At 39.6% G+C, this 22,691-nt stretch overlaps 1 long non-coding RNA gene across 1 annotated transcript in view; it reads left to right on the forward strand.

The window, feature by feature from the left end:
* Positions 1–10,323, forward strand: part of LOC148214791 (uncharacterized) — a 91,671-nt gene extending 81,348 nt beyond the window's left edge. Inside the window, exons 4-5 of the long non-coding RNA XR_015797505.1 lie at positions 3,001–3,099; positions 10,087–10,323. This is a non-coding gene — a long non-coding RNA (uncharacterized LOC148214791). The remainder of the gene's footprint in view (positions 1–3,000; positions 3,100–10,086) is intronic.
* Positions 10,324–22,691: the final 12,368 nt, after the last annotated feature.

Raw genomic sequence — 22,691 nt, forward strand, 5'->3', positions numbered from 1 at the left:
GGGGTAGTCAAGGAACAAGAGAGAGGAGCTCAAAAGCATTACTACTGTAGGGTTGGTACGCCTAATAGCTGTGTTTGCACAATACAGCCAAAAACCTTTGAGCCTAGTGTTCTGTACAGACCTAAACCTATGGGGTTGGTTTATGCTTTAGTGTACCAAATAAACTGAGAAAATTATGTTGAGTAAACCATGGTTCAGTTAAATATGGGTAAACATGTACAAACTCAAAAGTCAAGTATTAACCAGACTGGCCATACTGGCCAGAATTCTGGGACTTAGTCACAAAATGCTCTAATTATAATTTGCTTAGTCATGGCTTGTTAAATAACCATGGGCTGCATTTACACAGCAGACTACACCATAAAGTCTTATTTGCAAACTGTAATGGTTGGGAATCACACAATATGCTGAGCCTAAACCAAACAAACCACATTATAGCTTAATGAGATGTGAGAACCCAGACACCAAACTACAACCTGCATGATCCAGCTGGAGGTTGCATTAAACCTTCTCCCATGCATTCCTTCTGCTCCTTTCAATCCAAGACAAGAAGCATTGCCACAGCCACAATGTTAAAGAAGCCTTTTGAAAACAGCAGAAGGAAAATCAATAGTACTCCAACTCAGACTTATATAGCAGCAGCATATAAACATTACCCTGGCTTTTTGCATTAAAGTTTCAACAGTCTTGAGAATTTTGTTGCTTTTGTTCTCTTTGATTCTGAAGGCTAGAAATATTAGGACGATGCAGCTGTGCACCTGAATACATAACTATCTACCTCTCTCTTTTAGTTAGACTAGAAGAAAAAACACAACCTGCATCATTCCAAAATAACTTCATAAATTAAACTTTTATAATAAAATGTACATCTAAAAGGACACACTTATTCTTTTAATAACAGAGACATCACCGGTACGTTGAAAGTACAGCTGAGGACATCTTACCTCCCTTCTCATCAGCAATTTTGGAGTGGTTGATTTTCTGAATCAACAAGAGTTCCCTAGAGCTCCCTTCCAAGTCTGATTCCACGTATTTTTCAATTTGTAAATGCACATTTATTCAAAAGTCCTTTAGAACATGATGGCCATGAAGGGTGACTTGTTCCAGTAACTTGCATACCGCTGTCATTGCAGTACCTTGGAGAGCTCCTTGCAAACAAGTTGCTCTGACAAAACTGTGTTTGGATATTGGCTAAATCAGAGGCTTAGCACCATAATAACCAAGAATGCTATTACCACCACAACACTCACATTGTTAATAGCAACCAAGGATGCTATTAACACAACACCACAACACTCACATATTGAAACTCCATCATTCAATAAAACACACAAAACACATTTTGTTTAAAATCTCATGATATTTCTGGTTTGAATGCAATTTTTTAAAAAAAAATCCTGGGGACAGATTGCTGAAATTTTGTGAAATTTCAGCTGTTTCATTTTTTGGCTCCTGAAAATGTTGCCAAGCTATAGTTTCTTTAGCCATGATTTGTTGCCTAAGCCACAATGTCTACAATGCCACCAGATGGCCATCTCTTGACATTTCTGGCTTGAATGACAAAATCTCATGTGCAATTTCAGTAATTTAAAACACTTTTTTTCCAGTTGAAAACTAATGCCTGGCATCTGAAAAAGATGCAAACCCATGAGTATTCTCTCTCCCCTCCCCCCCCCCCCATATTTACTGCCACAGCCTCCACATCGTACTTAAGGCTCAGAACATGCCTTGACTTAATCAGCCATCACTTGATAGTATTTGTGAAGCTCCATAGTTGCCAACCACACCTCCTCCCATACTTTTTTGTACCAATATCCGAATATCATATTTTTAAAACAGTTCCGTCAGCTCTACCTTCACCAGTCATAACTAAAAGCTAACATTCTTAGCCTCCCTTGATACTAAATTATAATTGTTGTGTTTTCCATAATTTCTTCTTAGAGCTGCAGCAGTTTCAACATCCTGTACCTCATGACATGAGGATGGGAGGAAGAAAAGGGTATAAATCAGAGTCACGACAACTCCCTTGTAGAGACTGGTACAGATCTGGGATCTGCCACAACCAACACCCACAGCTTCTGCCAGATGTTTGTAAGAGGTCTGTAAGGTTAACCCCTTCTCAAACAGGAAAATTCTCCTTAGGCCAAGGTTTTTGCTAAGTAAACACTCAGAATCCTGTTATCTGCTTGACATGGGTTATGGCAGTACAAGCTAGATTCTCTGGAAAATGCTTATAAATCAAAACAATTACAGGTTGAAATCCTAAGCATGCTTACTTGGAAGTGATTGCTGCACTAAGTCAATATGCACACAATCAAGATCTAACAGCCTTATGAGGTGTCAACTATGAAGTAAATTGAGTTGGATTGGGCAAAATTGATTTATAAGCACGTTCAGAAATGTAAATAAACGAAAGTTCAAGTTTTATGCACTTAATGGGGTGTAATCCTCTAAAATTACACCAATAATATAGTCATATATTACGACATTGGATAGTTGGTACCTACACATCACATTTCTTTCCCTGCCAAAAAGCTTTACTTTGCTTCTCAACAGTTGGATTCGTATAATACCCCAAAGCAGACTCAACAAACTACAACTGTAGTGAAACAACATGCGAGGCTAAAATAGGCAAACAAGCATAGTTCAATATTAATGGCCTGATTCAAACAGCAGTAAGACAAAATATAGTCTGTTTGGTTTTAGTGTAACCACTAAGGTTCTTAAACCATGGTTTATGATTTAGTATGTTTAGACCCAACAACTAAGAAGCAAACAGGTGAAGATTTCATGGAATGGCCATATACTGAGAAAATTCTTATCCTTTTAATTTCTACATGTCAAACTTCCAGGAAAAACTTTGGAGCAACTTCAAGAAAAGAGAGTGAGGTGGAAGGCTTATTAGGACAGAAAGACATCTATTTGCACCATTTTGCAATTGTCCAACATAATCCACATACAATAAATTCGTGTGTGTGTGTGTATTCTACCCTTATACAGAGAAAATGCAAACAGGAAAACTGAGAAGACAGGATGGACACAACCAAATGAAGATTGGTTTCTGCTGCCCCTTTAATCCAGAAGAGAGGATTTTAGAAGGTGACAAGTGATAACTGCCTATGATCCATGTATGATGTACAATGATGTATCTTGCCTATCATACAACTATTAAGAATGCAAAATCTTGCCCTTCTTTCCCAGCTGCCACCTTAATATAAGTTGGAAATGGGGTCAGATGATATAGTAAGTCTTTGTAATTTGATTTTTTCCTCTGTCATGCAGAACAATGGCTTTGTTCTCCAGATACAGAGACATGTACTTTAGTTAGCATGTTGTGTGAACCCAGCCTCTATAGCTAGTTTGGGCTCAGTGTGTCATGCAAACCCTGAATATTGGGTTAATTGAGCAAACCATGGCTACCTATGCATAACCATGTTATTCAAATACAGCCATAGCATCTGACCTCTGATTTACCTAGCTTGCTATGATCAACAATAAAAGTCATCCTTATATTATAGGCAGAAACCAACTGCTCAGAATGAAACATTTCACTCAAAATTTTGCAAGTTCTTCTCTACCCTGTAATCCACACAATTTAAACCACATGCTTAGACTAATGCATAAACTGTATCAATGGCTGTTTTTATACAACATGCTACACTACACAATGATTAATAAAAGGGCGTTTATTCAACAGACTGAGCCAAACAATATACTGGTGTGACATGATGACCTGGTTCACAAAATATGCCAGGACATAATTTGATTTGGTTGGTGTTGGCTCAACTACTGCATTGGGTAATCCATGGATTATAGTTTAGCATGTTGGATGAACCTCAGAACTCCAACTGATTACATATCTATAGTGTTTCATGCAAGAGTGTTTTCAGCCACACCAGGAGATGCTGAGATGGAAACTGGGTCCACTGGCATGCAAAGCACATGCTCTACTGTTGAGCTACAGTCTCTTCCCCAAACTTTCTCCAGTCTCAACACCCTCCTTCCAGCATATGAGGGTAGAGAGGAAAGGACTCAGATTAGTGACCCCAAATACTGTAAAGGCATTCACTGCAACAGAAGCAGAGCATCTTTCAAAAAAGAGGTCTGGCAGAAGATTGAAAGAGAAGGGAAAACTCTATACCCTAGAGTTATATATATCCAACTGTGGAATGAAAGAGATCCCTGTTTTCCAAGACAATGTCAGGAGAAAGGAGCCCAGAAAAACTACAAAAAAGATGCCCCACCCAAGATCCAAACATTTCCAAACATGTTCTAATTGAAGTCTACTTTCTGAAGCAAACAGGAAAGTCACCAAGTGCAGCCCCCAGCAATGAAAGTAATACAATCTTTCAAAAGCACGCTCAGTCACTTGGCTTTAAGTTTGCAGGAAACAGCTCCAATAAGGAATACAAGAAGGCAGGGGGGCGGAGGCAGTAGGATCAAACAGGTTGTGCAAGTCAAGGTGCTGTTGACTGAAATATTCCTTTTTATGCTATCTTTGAGTGCACCTCAACCATTTTTATTGGCAGGAAAAATCTATTGGTAAAGGAATCAAGCCTACATACAAACATATGTACATGCCCAATGCATTTTTGGAGAAAAACCTTTGAATTTTGCTTCTATCCCTGAGATCTGAAGTAGTGTTTTATGGGTGGGAGGAGAGGGCAAATCAGCCAAATATTTGTCTTATCTCTTCTTTTCTAGAATAAATGAAGAAAGCAAGAAAATGACTGTCTTAACATGGGGCACCATCCCTTGGTTACATGAGCCATTCTTGATTAAATTATCACGACTGCCTAGATTTGTGTAACACCTGAAATGCATTAACGGCATTGGCTGGGTTTGCAACCAATGCAGCCACAAACTAGGCTAGTGTTTTGTGCAAAGTTGTTGGACTGCTGTTCCAGTGAGACTGAGAAAGGTGTGTTAAGTTAGCAAAAGCTGGTAAGAGTAATAGACATTTTTCACCCTTCTCTCTCCAGCTACAGTGCAACCCCCCCCCCCAAACAATCTCCTAACCTTTCTTTGCAATGCAACAAAATCTCACACAAGTTGAGCTAACTCCACAAGCTAAAGTATGAATCATGCTTTCCAAGTCCATGCTGGTTGCATTCATATGGCATGTACCCATGATAAACTATAGTTTACTCCATTCGTTCAATTTTCAAGGTCTGCACACAATATTCTACCCCAAACACTAGCCACAGGGGGCTCAGATGGTCCAATTTACTAAGCTGCAGCAAGACTAGATAGCTTTGGTTCATCAGGTTAGCAACACAGCCCCGAACCCACAAACAAGCAAAATCTACATTGTGGCTTAGTGCCAGGGGAGACCCCAGTCATGTACTCAGAGCTCTGCAGCTTGAATCAGCTAAGTCAGAGAATACTTACAACATCCTTTGCTGGAAAAGCCATACAGAAAAGACCTGGGTGTCTGCTTTTGCAAAAAAAAAAAAAAGCCAGACAGAGAACCACACATGCAGCAGCTCTTGGAGTTAATAATACTTCTGTTTGGGGTCTTCTCAGGATCAAGGAGGACATCCTAGCTGTCACCTGCTTGCTTGTCATTTCCCCCAGGCAGGTGTGAAAAAGGCAGTCCCCTCTACAGACTTCGCTCACCTGTGCTCTCTTTGGAGAATAGTCCCTCCGAGAGAGAAAGCAAACAGCTCTAGACACAAACCTGGGATTTAAAAGCAGACAACTGTAAAAATGTCCAAGCTTCAGCTGGAAAATCTCTCCCTGCCCCCACTCTCTCTCTGGTCCCCAGGCAGGCTTCTTTTGGAAAGACAAAAGATTAATCCACTTTAGGACCATGGTTCCCAGGATTCCCAGGTAGCCTGATTTTCAGTTTGCCATGCAGTGCATTTGAATGGCACCAGACAGGAGAAAGCTGTGTTGCTCCCTTAGGTCTGAGCTGTACTTTAACAAAAAAATGACAAGATTTCTGTGAAATTGGTGAGGCTGAGAAGCAGTGGTGGTATTTTCACAATGTGCTTAGCTGTTCTTAGCTTTGTGTTATGGTGGTTTAATGAATAGAACTACTGGATCTATACACACACCACCTTATACCAGCAACTATGTTTACAAACCACACTGGCTGGTTTCATGCAACATGTTAAGTTAGAACCAAACAAATCACGTAACAATTTAATGTCATATAAGAACACAGCCAAGGATTTGCCCCAAATCAGCTGGGATTTGACTGCACAAAGTCACCTAACTCTGAGTTGATTTGGAGCACACACTAAGCTATAAATTATAATTTACAAATATAGTGGCTGGGTTCCTATGACTTACTAAGCCAAAACACAGCTTGCTTGGTTTAGGATTAATGAGTTTTCTGAACCCTACTGAAGTTAGCAACTAGACAACACAGGTTTTCTTGCAGTCTTCAACAAACCCAGAAATACTTTTTGAGCCAAACTGTGTTTGTGATTCCACAATACCTCAAACCTCAAGTTTCCATTAATGAGCCCATGCATTCTGTTAAGTTACCTCCCCATCACCCCATCATGTGTGGTTCTTTAACCAAAGGTCTCTGATTCTGTGTCATATAGTCCCCCCAAAGACTCCTTTTTGGAGGTTTCCAACCAGGGCTTGTGTGCAAAGTTTGGTTTCTAGACCTCCAAGATGACATCTGTTTATATTAGGATGCAACCCTGTAGCCAGTCTTAAATTCCAGGGGTGGAATATTTTTACATATCTGGAAATGTAGTATTTTTAAGCAGTATAAGATTTAAGTGGGCATGGGAAATTTGAGCAAGAGAATAGCTCCTGCCTATGATGTCATCACATGATGTCATTGCCCAAATAACATCAGGACATAAATGATGTCACATGCAAGGACATTCTTGGGGGTGTCAACAAAATCAAGATAGTAGTCATGATTGTGTGTCACCCTAAACAGCTGTGTTGACTAATATTTGTAATACAAAACATGTGTACATCATTTGATCACCTATCCCTGCTCTAGAAGCAGTCTGTAACAATAGTACCATCCAGAATAGTTGAAAATGTGTGGCTTAATGGGAAGAGTGAGGAAGAGAATCTCTTACAAGGTGAAATGTTATCCTTGTTTCTACCCATTCACTTCTTTTGTCTTCCCTACTGCTAATTTTGGGCTGCAAATTCCTTGAGGGTCAGAAACTAGTTTCCTTTGATCATAAAATATTGTAAAACACCCCATAAACTGATGGCATTGTTGTGATTGCCACCATCACCATCATAGTCACTCCTCTATTTGAAAGAATACAGCAACCCCAAACTTAGAACTCCTGTTTTTTCCCAACATTTTAAAGCTTAATAATACAGTGCATGTTTTCTGAATGACTCCAATGATACATCTCTCTTCTTATCCTAATGTTCTTTTCTTTGCATCTTATTTTAATAAAGAGCTTAAGCAATGAAAGTTGTATGCTACTGTTAGCTGTAGGGAAGATATGAGAAAGTATTTTAACAGATTAAGAAGGGGAAAGAACCACATGCTAAAAGCTTCCCTTGGTCTAATTAGAAGGAGGGTTGGTTGTTCAGGAGAAGAAAGCTATACTTTGTAAAGCTTTTGGACTTCTTTGAGGAGAATGCAGCGGAAGTGGTAGCTGAAAGGGCTCAGTAAGATCTTGACCATGTTCTGGACAGGAGATTAATGAAGAAGTAAAATGGTGGTGGAACTAGAGAGAATTGAACCAGCAGGCCAGGACTCTTAAAATCTGGAAAGATTTTACAGGCAAGACACATGCATATCATGTAATAAAGCTGCTCCCCAGCTGCATTTGCCTAACAAACGTATGGATTACCCATGATTGAGGAGACCATGGTTTATTCATCCCAATTTCTTTGGTTTGCATGGCACACTGGAGTAAAAATAGACCACATGGGCCTGGAATTGTACAATATGCCAGGCTAAAATGAAAGTGGTGGTTTTCAGTTCAATGGGATGGGTGAACTGGTCGGATTCAACACATCTCACCAGAGTTTCTAGCCGGTGTTTGCTCAAACAAATTTCAAGCAAGAACATCAATTTTGAGAAAAACCACCTCTGTTTAAACAACTCAAGCAAAGAAGAGACCATCACCTCCCACGGCATCTGTTCTATAGTTTGAATAGCTCTTTTTTTTTTTCTGATGTCCAACTGAAACCTACTTCCTTGCTACTTAAACCCATTGTTTCTTATTTTGTCTTTTGAAACAACTCTGAACAATTCTGCCTCTTCTCCATGACTGCCCTTTAGAGACTTGAAGATGGCTATCATGTCTCCCCACATTCTTCTCTTCTCTAGGTTAAATGCCTCCAACAAATCCAACAGTTTCTCATAATTTTTCCTTCTTTCCTTTCATCATTTGGGTTGCTCTCCTTGGGACATACTCATCTGTCAATATTCTTCTTCAAATGTGGAGTCCACAAGTGGATAAAATAGTCTATATGCAATTTGACCAAGGCAGAATAAAGAGGACCAATGACTTCTCTTGATATTGACATTATACTTCTGTTGAGGTAGGCTTGGAGTGCATTTGCTCTTGCCCTTTCTCTCAGCTGCATGTTAGCTCATGCTCAGCTTGTAATCCACCAAGACTCCTAGATCCTTTTTCCTTGTATTGACTCCCTCCTCCCATGTTCGTGCTTTTGATTTTTCCTACTCAGATGAAAGACTTTGCATTTGCCCCTGTTGAAATTAATCTTGTTGGTTTCTGCCCATTGTTCCAGCTTGTCAAGATCCTTCCAAATCTTGCAACTGTCCTCTAAGAGGCCTGCTATCACTGTTGTCTGAAATTGTAGTAATTTTTAACCCCTTATTCATGTAATGTATAAATACATTGAACAGCACAGGACTCAGAACGTTAAGCCCTGCAGCGCAACCCTTGACACTTCCTTTCAGGTTCATTTGGATCCATTGACGTACATTTGTTGAGCGCAAATGTTCCAGTAGCTCTGTGTCCATCTAATGACAGCATAGTTTACTGCACATTTTGCCATCTTCTCCATTAGAGACACTTTGTCAAAATGTATCTAGGGTCAACTAGACATCAGGTCACTATCCAAAAAGGAGATCAGTGTGAGAGTTTATTATTAAAACAGTGAACAGATGAAGACTGCCTTGCCTTCACAAAAAAGACAAATTTCCAGCATTCTGCAAAGAAAAAATGGAGAAGAGTTTTGTCTCTGATTGCTTATAAATCACTGTCTCCTTTGAAGAATTCTTGTGTGGTTATCTAAACATTCTTTCTAATACATACTACAGATCAGAGCTCCTGGATTCTAATTCGTTGCTCACTTCCAGTCCATACTCTAAGCTGGGAAATTTTGCCCAAGACTATCATCATCCTTATCACTCTAGAGTTATCTGGATCCTCCCCCCCACCCACCCTTTTTGCAGACAGGAACTTCTCAAGTCACTGTTTTCCCTCTTACGTGATTTTTCAAGGGTCTCAGATGTAACTGAGACTTAATTTTGTTCATAGTAGCTAGGTATTACCTGTCTTTTTTCTCTCTACTTACCTTGGATTGTCACTCCCTCCTTATGTCAATTGTTTTGCTAAAATCCATTTAAATACATTTCCCTTTTGGGGAGAAACAAAGTAGTTTAGGAGCTCTACCCTCTACCTATCTTCTGCAACTATCCTACCATCTTTTCAATTGGCTTCCTTTTTCTTTTTGCCACTGACATAGCCATAAACACCATTTTTGGTTGCACTTAGCTTCCCTTATGAGCTTAAGTACTTCTTGTGCTTTAGCATTTCTTTCTCTCTACAGATATTAGCTACTTGCTAGTCATGTCCCTTGATTATTATCCCTAGGTTCCCTTTTCTATAACAGTGTTTCTCAACTTTGGCAACTTTAAGATATGTGGATTTCAGCTCCCAGAATTCTGGGAGCTGAAGTCCACACATGTTAAAGTTGCCAAGGTTGAGAAACACTGTTCTATAATATACCTTGTAAATCTTAACTCAGTCAAAAGCTCCCTATGTGTCCACAATGCTTTCCTAAGCTGATCTTTTTTTTTTTAATTTTACTGTGTTTTTTTACTGTGTTTTTTTACTGTGTAAAAAAATTTATTTAAATTTTTTAAATTTTATTGTGCCTTTTTTTCAGAAGTTCCCAGAAATGGAGATGCACCTGCAAGAAAGACTAAAAGTGATTTGCAATTCCCTATCCCAAGAAACTGGAAGAAAGCTGGGCTGGACAACTCTACGTAGGGCTAAATAAAATCCTCCCCCCTCCTCCCTAGCCCACATTGTGAATTTGAGAAATGTATTTGGCAATGCTGGGACACAGACACAATTTGAGCCAGGTTTTGGACATGTGCTCTTCCCTTCCTTTAAACCAGTGTTTCCCAGCCTTGGCAATTTCCAAGTGGGTGGACTTCAACTCCCAGAATTCTCATCAATGGTTACACTGACTGTGGAATTCTGGGATTTGAAGTCCATCTGCCTGGAAGTTGCCAAGGTTGGGAACCACTGCCTTAAAACCTGAAACTTCTCCTTGTAGAACTGGACATCTATGAGCAAGTGCCTATCTTTAGAAGAATGCCTAAATGCACTCTTCAGTTTATATTTTGTCCACCTTGTGCAAAAGTAGGACTGATTTCTTTTCCCTTTTTACTTCCTGCCAAGTTTCAATCACTGTGCATTTGCTCTTAAGATAATTCTTGTCCCTCTATTCAGGGACAGGTCCAGTCCAGCCCAGTTCTTTTTATAGGATTTCTCCAACCTGCTGTTTGTGCAACCTTTTATGGTAGAACTTTATTATACCTGATAGCTATCTCTCTACATAATATGCAAAATAGCTTGGAGGTATTGTTGACAAATGCGCTGAGCCTTTGATGTACCTGGGCTCACCCTGCCCCATTTCTTAACTGTGGAGGAAGGCAGGATCCCTCCAAGTTGGGGATGTTGAACTGGTTGATGCATGATACTGGCATTATATAAGACAATGTGATTTTCAGGCCCTCCCTCTGCATCAACAAGTACATGTTAAAACTTCTTTTCCCTGATACATTAGCTGTTTATATGCAGGAGTGATTTATATTGCTTTGTTTCTGAGTTCATATCCCACCTTTTCGCTATCAACTGGCTCATGATGGAACAGTCTTAGACCTGGTTTGCAGAGCAGACTAAGCCAAAATGTGTGAACCAGCCACTGGAGTTGTATACCATAAAACATCATGCAGTAAAAGGTGTGAACCCAGGCAAGTATATCTTAGTCAATAAACGACAGCTTAGTGTGATATGTAGATGAAACCATAACAGCACAGTTCATATGTAACACATAGCCATAAACCACAGTTTACAAGCCATAAAGGTCAGGTACTAGGCTACACATTATGCAAAATCACAAATATAACCAATCAGTGCAATGTATCAGGATCTCAGTTCCAGGGGGCAGGGCTCAAATGCATATCCAACTCTAATTTCTCATGAGAATAGCCTCCTTTCCACAGTTCAAAAATCTGCCAATTTCACACCTTCCATTCACCCCTTAATCCTACCCTACCCAAAGTTGGACTTCTGATCTTGTTGGACTACAACCCCACCTCCACCCCATGCTTGATCATTGGTATACTGGCTGATAATGACAGATACTGAAAGTTAAACAATTGCTTGTGATTCATTAATAGTAAACAAAGAAACAGTTCACGTATTGTGTGAAGCCATCATGCAATGTCTTTAATTCCTGATTCGCATGTTGTTTGAATGCAGTTATTTGATTTGTAAACCATGTTTTATAGATTAGTGCAGAGGTGGACAAGGTACGCACCCCCCCCCAATGCCAGTGTGGTCCCTTTAGCACCTTCTTTGTGGCCCTCAGACATTGTTGTCCAAACTTGGCCACTTTAAGATGAGTGGATTTCAACTCCCAGAATTCCGCAGCCAGCATGGCTGGCTGGGGAATTCTGGGAGTTGAAGTCCACTCACCTTAAAGTGGCCAAGTTTGGACAACACTGCCCTCAGAGCTCTGCATGTTAATGAGTTGGGGGAGCTTTGAGGGGGCCCAAATTCTTATAGAGGCTTAAGATATGTATTTCAGTCCTTACGCCCACTCTAGAATCAGGGCCTGGCCCTCTCTACATTCTGAGCACAGAATATAAACACAACCAATTGTAGCTTATTTTACTGAATAAAATAAATGATCATTAACCAAACCATCACATATACCAGGCTTCACTTATGAGTGTACTCAGTCATAAAGGCCATTTTTCTAACTATTTCCATATTGACCTCCCCCTCAATTATAAAACAAGAGCCATCAATCATGTTTTCTCGACCTTTCATGGTTGTGCCTGTTCTCTTTTATAGCAATATATGCTTCCTGGTTTCACTTGGAAGTGAATAAATAAATTAATTTACATTCCCTTTGACTTGCTGCTGAAACTTTCCACCCAGTAATTAGAGCTTGCTTTCCCCATCTCATACTCAATTTATTAATTGCTCAGAATCAGGTTAATATTCCTTTGACTGACACTAATCAAATAATGAATGACTTGTTACTCATACTCTGCAATGATTTATCTGAACTAGCCTCTGGCTTTTCAATTGCTGATCCTGGGACCTGCAATGTATGGAAGCCTCCAACATTATCGAGATTTTATCTTGAGCCAAGGCCCCAACCCCAATTTTACATTGGCTATGTTTTATCTATACTTAAATATGCAATTGTGTAAATCATGGCTTAGGGCAGAGATGGACAACACAGGGCCTGTGGGCTGCTTACTTGGGTCCCACCACTTTTCCTGTTCTGACTTTTTAAAAACAATATGTCAACAAAGATAATTAAAGAGGAAGTTGTTACATTTGAAAAGACCCTGATGCTGGGAAAGATTGAAGGCAAAAGGAGAAGAGGACGGCAGAGGATGAGATGGTCAGATAGCATCACTGAAGCAATGAGCATGAAACTGAGCAAACTCAGGGAGGCAGTGAAGGACAGGAAGGCCTGGCGCGATATGGCTCATGGGGTCACAAAGAGTCGACGTGACTTAACGACTGAACAACAACAACAATTGTTACATTTACAAGTTGTGAGCAAAGTACCACCCTCTAGCACCATACTTATTTGCAGGAATGTCTTGGCCCCAGAAAGCTCTCAATGGGACAGCAGAGACCTTCTGAGGAGCTGGTATTTTGTGATGAAGCCAGATGCCTTGGGGCAGTCATTTTGTGAGTGTGCCTACCTAATGCCTTCAAAACCCCAACAGTGGCCTCAGCCCCAAAAAGTGGCTTATTCTTGGCTTAGCTTGTGTGAAGCCAGCTGGGCTTATTCAACAGAACAAGGATGATTAAAATAAACCATGACTTCTTCCAATGTGCAAACCTAGATTGTGGAAATCTCCCAGCTTCTAGTACCACTGTGAAGTAGTATACTGGGCAGAATTTAACTAAGTCAGTAGCCAAAACACCTGCTCTTTAGCTCTGCAAATGCTCACCAGAACAACATTAAATTAATAACACCTTGCTAATGGAAAAGACTTTGTTGTTGTTGTTGCATGCTAGCTATAAAAAAAACAAAAGCGATTATAGTGGTTTTATATTAATTTCAACAGCTGAGGTATATGTTCTTAATTCAACATGGATTTTTCACATACTTGGAACTCCTTGGCATATCCTTGCAACAACTGGAACATCATCATGCCAGGCTGAAACATATGGGCCACACATTTCCCATCAGGTAGACAAATATCTGCCTTGGGTGAAGGCAACTGACAAAATGCAAGTGGAAGTCACTTCTGGGCAAGGGAAGTTGGATTTCCTAGGGGAAAGGATCTCTTTCAGATCACATCAGCTCTGAGAGCTGCATCACAGTTTTAGATACAGTACGGGGGCATTACTAACAACAATTTCTGTTTGCTTGAGCAATCCTGTTCGAACCTTACTGAAAGTAAGTAGCAGAAACAGTGACTTTGAGCAAACTGGAGACACAAGGAGGAACTTTCAGCCAAAAGATGGAGGTCCTGACAATTTAAAACCAAACCAAATCCTTGTCCTTCTCCAACCTGGCTGGGAATTCTGGGTTGAGCCCCAGCATATCTGGAGAGTGCCAGATTGGGAAATATCTGCTTTGTCCTTTTCTGGATAGAATTTATGGAAGTTTATTTTAAACTTTTTTTAGTATGTTATATGTCAAACAACCCAGATTTCTCATTCGAGGCACAAATGACCAGGCTGAAATGATCCAATTTTAGATGTGTTAGGAGAAGACCTAACTTCTCTGGAAAGAAAAGAGGATGACCAGCAGCAAGGGGGATGCATGTTGGAAGCCCTGAAGGACAGATTGTCATAGAGAAAATCTATCTACAGTATGTGGTCACTAAGAGTCAACACCAACTTCATGGCACATAATTAAACAAACAAAAGGTTTTTTTACTGTCATCTTTTTAAAAAGTGAAATGCCATTTCTTTAAAAAGTGTATAGTCTGGAGTTGCTTATTTCTACATCTACCTTGCTGTACATTAGCTAGTTTTATGAAAAATTGTGTCTTCTTTTTTCCTTGGATAGTTTAGGTGACAATGGAGCAAATACTGCATACTCTGAATTTCCTACAAACATTTACAAAAGGACAGAGAGAAAAAAGAAATCACTGTCCTATTAATATGGGCAATACAATGGGCAGGATTATTGGCAATGTGTATATCTTTGACCTGCAAAGATAAGATACATGTTAAGTTCAAGCTTCACAGGATGGGGTTCAAACTATTTAGATGACAGAGTTGAAGCACCCGAATGCATCAAGACCTGAGCCTACAATGTGTCTCCAATGAGTACACAATAATTCTTGATTTGGTTCATGCTCACCCATTATTTTTATTTGCTATTACCCTATAGACTTCATGTAAAACCTGGAACCATTAGTTTTAACTCTTGGAGTTTAACAATCTAATTCCCAATCTGCAATCATTCTTACTAATGTATAGGCAGTTAGCATTTTATTACTAAAGAAAAAGGAAAGAAAGGAAAAGAAAAAAAAAGAGTCAAGAAGCTTTCTATAGATTCTATTGGAAAAACACAAGAATCACAAAGTGGAAATTAGAAATCCAGTGGACCAAACTGAATCAAAATATTAGTAGGGAGTGCCGGCACATAATCCAAATGGTTTGACATTGTGTATATAATTTAAATCTCTAATGTAATTTACCTTCAAATGCATCCCATGAGTGGTTCCTGAAATAATAACCCTGTTCATACAACATGCAAAGCCATGGTTTAAATAAATGGGCTTTGGGCATTCCATAGAATGTTTGAGGGTGAAAGTCAAAATGAGACTGTAGACACTCTAATCTGATTAGTTCACCAACTCTGGAAGATCCTTTCTTTAAAAATATGTTCTTCTTTGTGGATATGACAGCAATTAATGCTGCTTTCCCTAAAAAACAACAACTCTAAAACCATAATAACTGAAAGAAAACGGGGCAATAACAAGGGCATAATTCAATAATTGCTGATGTTATTATAACAAGATTGAAACAGTGCATTTTTCACCTAAGGATCCAAATATCAGCATTTGTGTAACTATACAAGCTGAAAATGGATATTCTTCCATGGAAACAGTGATTAAAGGAAATAAGAACATCATTTCCTAATCTTGGACTATTAAGGAACAGTTGAACAAACCTCGATGCATCACAGATAAATTATTGCCAAATGTTCTGAAATAAGCTCTCATCTTACCATTCCAAAGCTTCAAATCTAAGTTATATTGGTTGATTACCTGAGATCACCAATTTGTACTTTAATTAGGACCATGGCCTAATATGAACAGCTCTCTTGTGATTAGAAATTGGTCTGCCAAGATTTAATTAATTCTAAACCTTTAAGATGTAATCCACGTGGTTCAAGCTCTGAGCTGCTTCATGGATATTTTTCCAAAATTATATCTCATTACATGGATTCTGGAATACTGCTTAACTGGGCATGTTCTGATTGTTTTCTTTGTCATCTGACTTTCTGACTGGTTACTGATCTCCTCTGATATACTGTATATGACATCTGAACAAAACCAAGACTTTAATCAAAATGATGAGGATGCTAAGTGTGGGTCACTATAAAAGGCAGAGGAAGGATAACTCTCAGCAGCTGTGTGTTCTTACAGGTCAGGTGGAATGAATGGATTTAAGACATCAGGCTAGGCAGTTGTAGATGTTTTTTAACTCTGGCTTCAGAAGTCAGCCTGGAGGTTTCCATAATAATTGACTTATATATCATTGTTTTTCAAGGGCATTATTTGAATTTGTGCTAAATCAGAATGTGGATTTGTTTTGTTTTTGGCTTAAGGTGATGAATTAGCGCTATCATTTTGGTTTGTAAACTATGGTTAATGGTCTAGTATTATGTGTAAAATGGGCCATTATTGTAGCTGGAGTCACCAGAGTTTTAATAAGCTCCAGTGATTGGGCTAATCTATCATGCTAACCCATATCTATGGTATAAAAGGGAGAGGAGTTAAGATAGCAATCAGTGCCCACATATTTCCTGAGTGTTCCTACAAATTTATTTTTATTTTTTTCTTCACTTTTCCTTTCACTTTTGAAGCAACATGTTGAGGTTTAAAATGAAGGCCACAGGCCTGATGTTATGGTTTTTGTAAACTTTATTGACTGATGTTTTGACTAACTCTAAAGAGGCTTTCAGTTTTTACAAGCTGTAGCAGTAGTCTTACAGAAGAGGATGAGCAATATGTACAACAATACTATGAAGAATAGCAACAATAAAAAGACTAAAAAGAAAAGCACATCTAAGAAATGTCATTGGAAGAGTTCTGGGTCACAGAGGATCCTCAGTGACCTTAAACAACTTAAAACAGAGGATCTTTTGCAATCAAAGGAGTTGTAAGTGAATCACTATAAATTCTGCTAATAATAGGTATACGGTCCTATGGTATAAAAATCACAAGCAATTTGCAGAACTTGCTAAGCGGGATGTGGTAAGAGGTCTAGAGACCAAATCCTATACAAAAAGGCTGAAGAAAAGGAGTCTTTGTTGCTTGGAGAACATCTTTGCATGATGCTTGTTTCTATCTTCAAGCATCTGATGGCTGCCATGAAGGTGATGGAGCATAATTGGTTGCTTATATGCTTTTTACTGGAAAGGTCAATGGAAGAATGGCTAAACCAAGTCATGGGAGTATGCTTTGATGCCTAGAATAGCTTTGTATCTTAAAAGTAAATCTGATACAGAATTCAAATCGAGCTGGAAACCATTCCTTGACTACAGCTTAATACATGGATTTGTATCACATCCAAATTTGAGTTCCTCTATGCACAGAGTCCATATTTCAATTTTACAGAATATCTAAGAATCTAGCAGTGTCTTAGCAATGTGTATTGGATTTACTGGAGAACATAATCTTACTGACTGATTTAGACTGTGTTGACTGTAGTTTTTAACATTCAGAACCTAATAACAATTTGTAATCTTTTAAAATGATATACTGTAGAGAGTAAGGAAGATGACCTGACAGACAGGTCAGATCTGTTACCAAAGCAATAAGGGGAAAAACATGGCTTAAGTCTAATGCAAAAAAGTATGTGCAAGCAACTCAGGCAGACACCTTCCTAATTCACAAGTATGTGGGGTGGGGGGAGTAAAGCATAGTCAGATTTGCAAGGTTCTGTTACTATAGCCAGTATTAAGTAGTTTTAGCCTTTTTGTGGAGTTGATTGCTTGTTTTGGTCTATGCAGTGGGGCTGACATATCTATAATTAATGATATCCATAATTAACCAATTAACTAATGATATACCAGAAAATCTCTGACTTTTAAAAGTTACTTGTTTATCATTTATAGTTTATTCTTTTATCGTTTACCTTTATTTTTTATGACTGTTTATATATCTTTTTTTTTAAAAAAAAACCTTGTCTGGTGGTCCATAGAACGCCAATGGATTCAGATGACAAGCAAAGGGATTTAACATTTATAAAGGATTTTCTGATGGCCTAAGCTGTTTCTCAGTAGAACGGGCTTGGGAAGTGATGGGTTCTCCCTCATTTAGAAACCTTCAAGCAGAGGATGAAGACAGTAACAGGAGATTTCTGGTGTCTTTACCTGATTTGAACCAACTCCCAATCCATGATTTGCTTCCAGCTCTGCTCCTTTATCTGTAAGACTGGCCTGCATATGCCTGATCCTGCAGTATTGGGTGAGCTAATTAGATGTCTCCTTGACCTCTCTGTGGATGGAATTCCATTGGGAACAGCTCTGAATTTCCCAAAGAATGGCAGATTAGTTAACCAAATAATATTACTGCAGCACAATATGCTGAAAACGTCTCTGGCTTTGCTGGATGCCATTTAGGTTTCCCCCCCCCTCCATACAATTACTTCTTATGAATGTATCATTTACTATTTATATCAATATATGTAGCCATCCATCTCACAAATGCAACTCTGGGCAGCAAACATTGGATTAAACTGGAACAAGAAACAGGTAAAACAACGATAGAAGGATGGTGCCCAAGGGCAAACACAACTCAAATCATAAAAAACACAAAATCCCTCCAAAGGGATCATCCATCACTGGGCACCCAGAAGAAATCTGCCTTTGAAGTTTTTTGTTTTTAATTTGAGATATCACTCACATGTAATAAAACAAAATAAAAACTCAGCTATACTAAAAGATTGCCTTAAAGTTTCCCACTGTTTGAGGACAGAGAAATCAAAGTCACCCGTTATCAAAGGCAGAGAGGTTGGAAAAGGTCTCTAAAAGTTGCCAATGAATCAGTTTTTCATGTGACACAAAGGAAAAATGACTTTAAAAATTGGGGAGCAATCTTATTAACTTTATTTAATCAATTTGTAATGGCTTTTTAGTTTTAACTGAATGTAGATATACATTAAATCAAATTTAGTTTTGCCCTGGCTTCACAGACTTATTAGCACATATGTTCTGAAGTGTGTCCCCTCCCTTTGAAGAAGTTGTGCATTGCCCTAAATTATGGTTTGCAACCAAAGATGGTTTGGTTCACATATTGTGCTAAGCCCAAACTAAACAAGCCACATTATGGCTTAGTGTGAGGTGTGAATTTTTCCTTAATCACATTTTGAAAGCAGGCCTCAACTTTCTCACCTATACTAATGCATTCATGTAAGCTTTCCCTTCACTCCAGGAAAATCAATTCAGACAGAGTGAATTTTCTTATGTAACTTGCATTAGATGTCCTATTTAACCAGGAGTTATTAATCAATATTCCTGCAGCCTTTGAATCATGTCCCTTTGTCCTTGTTAAATTATTGTATTTTGGCCTTGAGATTCAATATTAAAAAAAAGAGTCCCCAAAATTTCCTTTAAAGTAGACTGAGTGTCTGTCTTGGTAAGCTAATTGAACAAATAAATTGTTCCCTGTATTCCATAGAGGTGGAAGATAATTCTCTTTTTCCCTTGCATAAAAATTATCAGTACCTCTGCAACTGATGACCTAAAAAATGCCACCACTGCCATCTTTGTTTAGTAAGGGGAAAATAGTGACTGGGTTCATACCTCTCAGTAAACCAAGGTTTGATTAACCATTGTTTGTTGAATTAAGCTCCCATTGGCTGACTCTACATACATGCTCTAAGCCAGAACCCAACAAACCGCAACATGGCTTAGTGTGATATGTGAAACTAGAACCTTGGGAGACTTTATTTTAGTAAGAAAACTATCTTCAGTCCAGGAAAATCTCTTGCCATCTGAATCCATTACAGGTGTGAAGTGACCTCATATAAGATATTGTGATCAAAACAATAATTTAAAGCAGGATTTCTTTGCTTTTCTTGAGTGGATCCAGTAATAACAGTATACATTATTTCTTTGCTCCTAACTATACTTTTTCCAGTGTTTTTCAGTTCACTGTTGTGTGTAATAAACCTTTGTGTCTCTCACCTGGTCATGAGAAAGAAATCCAGGTCCTTCATGACTGAAGAAATCTTTTATGCACCAGGCCTCGTTTCCTTTTAAAGAAATAAAAAATGGAGAGAATTGTAGGCAGGGAGGAAGGAAAATGCATTCAAGGGCTTTGCAAAGAGCCTCCAGGACCAAAAAGCCATTTTCCTCCTCCTTTTCCCCCTGCTTAAATAAAAGCAAAAATATTTCTCATTCAAAGCCATTTTCTCCTGTGTTACGCACAGCAGGAACAGGAAAAATCTTTTAGACTTGGGTTTCATGTTACATTTGTTCTTACATTAAACTCATCTCATCGGCTTTTACCTAGCACCTGATAATATGCTGTTACAAATGAAAATAACAGCAATGCAATTAATCATAAATAAAACCACCCACGTTACGTCTAGTTCTGTAACTTAAGACACTTGTTGGACTGTGTTAGAGGAGTTTACGTCAAAATTTCACGTTTTTGGAAAAACCAACATGCTCTAGAAATATATACCACCCAAACCATTTTTCATTTGCCAGTTTCTTTCTCCTAACCTGAACTGACATTTAAGATTGCCAAATAAATGGTTTACTACCCAAAGTCTGAGGTGTGATTTGCTACTGAATGCTGGTGGGGAACTGAAGAGGTCATGGAATCTATATACTACTAAAACCCTCTTAACTGGGCAAAATGGTGCCTCATAGGGCAACAGTTTTTGAACCGAGGTACCTCAAATGGGGTAATTTACAGAATGCGCCCCAAATCCGGGACCTGTGACTCCCGTGGGATTGAAATTTAGGAAATTTGTGGCTGCTTCAGCACTGCTGTGGTGCTGCCCCGCCATGGTCAGCCCGGGTCCCGGCTTCCTCTGTCCCCTGCACCCAATGGGCTGGCAGCAAGGCCCGATGGGTGAGTGGCGATTGGCTGCTTTGGAAACGAAGCTGAAATTTGAAATCTCTTAACAGCAGTTGGCATTGAGGGAAGGATGAGGGATGCCTGCTGGCGAGGCAGGGCTGGCCGGGGGGGTGCCAGTGGTCGACAGGTGAGCCCTCTTCCTCCCTCAATGGCGGGGGCCCTTGGGGGCACACCAGAATGGGGAGTGGGGGTGCAGTTTTCCTCATGGTCTGTGGCTCCCTTTGTTCCACCTCCCCCCAGCAAAATGGCAGGCAGTTCCGTGGGTCAGTGGAGGAGGAGGAGGAGGAGGCAGTGGTGGCTTCATCGGGGCTCTCTTGAGGGTTGTGAGGGGAAGGCAAATGGCGCAAGCCTATATTATATGTGGGAAGGAAGAGGGAGGGAGGGAGGGAGGGAGGAAAGGAAGATTTCTGCCAGCTTCCCACTAGCAAAATCAATGGGGAAGCCGGCAGCAAGTCGCTCACACTTCCACTGCTTTTTTGCCCTTGGTCATTCTGTTCCTCTGTTTAGGTAAGGAAATATCTCTGAAATGACGACCCAACGGGTCACGGGTTGTCTAGTTCTCAGTAAAACCTAAGATTTGTAGGTGGCTTATTCTGGAGCGAGAGAAAGAATCTGACTTGAACACAAATAATTGTGGCTGCTTTGCTGCTATTTTACCGTTCTTATTGCTCCCTCTGGTTTTTATCTCATTTGTTGTAACTTTCCATTTTCACACTGTTTTTCATATCATTTCAGTTTGAAGATGTATTTTAAATATTGAAATATGTGAAATATTTTGCATCCATGGAATATATATTTTAATTTCATCCTGCTCAAGAACCCTTACTACTGATGAAGTCTGTACATAAATATAAATACAATTTATTCTTGTCCTTGGAAGTAGCAGAACTACTCACCCCCCTCTTTCATGAGGATTGTGGGGTGCATATGAAGATTTTGGAGAAAGAACAGCAGGAATTTGCTCCTCCACCGGTTGTGGATAAGAAAGTAGAACTACTTCTTAATTGGTTTGTAATATTGGGGATGTTAATTTGGCAAGGACCCTCAAACCACTCCAAATCTGATCTGGGATGCTGTTAAGTATCTGTGACCTCCACAGCTTCATTCCTTCAGAAAAGAAATGCTAATCAGGATTATGTCTGACTCTGGTTTGGATATATTCTCTTCACGTCCTTTGCCTTCTCTCCCCGTCTCCTGTAACTGCAAGGCTTTGTATCCCAGAAACATGTGAAGTGTAAAGTGTTGTAGTTAAAGTGGCTAGTTTTCACATGTCATCCTGATGCTGAGTGGTTTCAGGAAAACCTGATACACTCTGACACGCCAGGCCGGGAGCGAATGCCGAGCACAGGGCTTTGGTGAGCATGTGAAGAGAGCGTGAAGCGGCAGCATCAGGCTGAACGTAAGGGCAGATTACTGGCAGTCTTCCGTAACTGTCAAGACGAGTGTTCCCAGGGTGGCATTTTCAAAAGTGATAGGATTGGATTATTCTCTGGGTGCTGAGCCAGGCATAGGCTTAGCCGTGGGGAGCCGGCTGAGCATCTTCAAGATCAAACTGGTTATATCTAGAATACCTTAAGCGAGCCTGCCTCTTTTTCAGCCGTAAAGGAAGCTAAACTATGAGTCGCCTTACATTAAATCAGGTTACAGGTGGAGGGTTGGGATAAGGTTTCGATCAACCTGCCGAAAGTATTGGACTCAACTCCCATAGTCCTCAACCAGCACAGCCAGTCTTTCTGGGGATTATGGAAGCCAGACTCCAACGTCTCCCCTGTGCAGTAAGTTGTGCTAGACAGAGGGGGTTATGTGAGTCTCCTAACAATGCTGAGATTTTTAATGTAGGGTTGCCCACCTTGGTTTAACTGCTAGGGGTCAAAAGAGGTCTGCCTATTTTTGCCACAGGCTAATCTTGTAGTGAAGGGTTTTTTTGGAGTGGGGTGGAAACAGC

The sequence above is a fragment of the Python bivittatus genome, unplaced genomic scaffold (assembly GCF_059951505.1).
Source record: "Python bivittatus isolate LINGU-HERP-01145 unplaced genomic scaffold, Pbiv_v1 ctg000530_np1212, whole genome shotgun sequence".
NCBI classification, from domain to species: Eukaryota; Metazoa; Chordata; class Lepidosauria; order Squamata; family Pythonidae; genus Python; species Python bivittatus.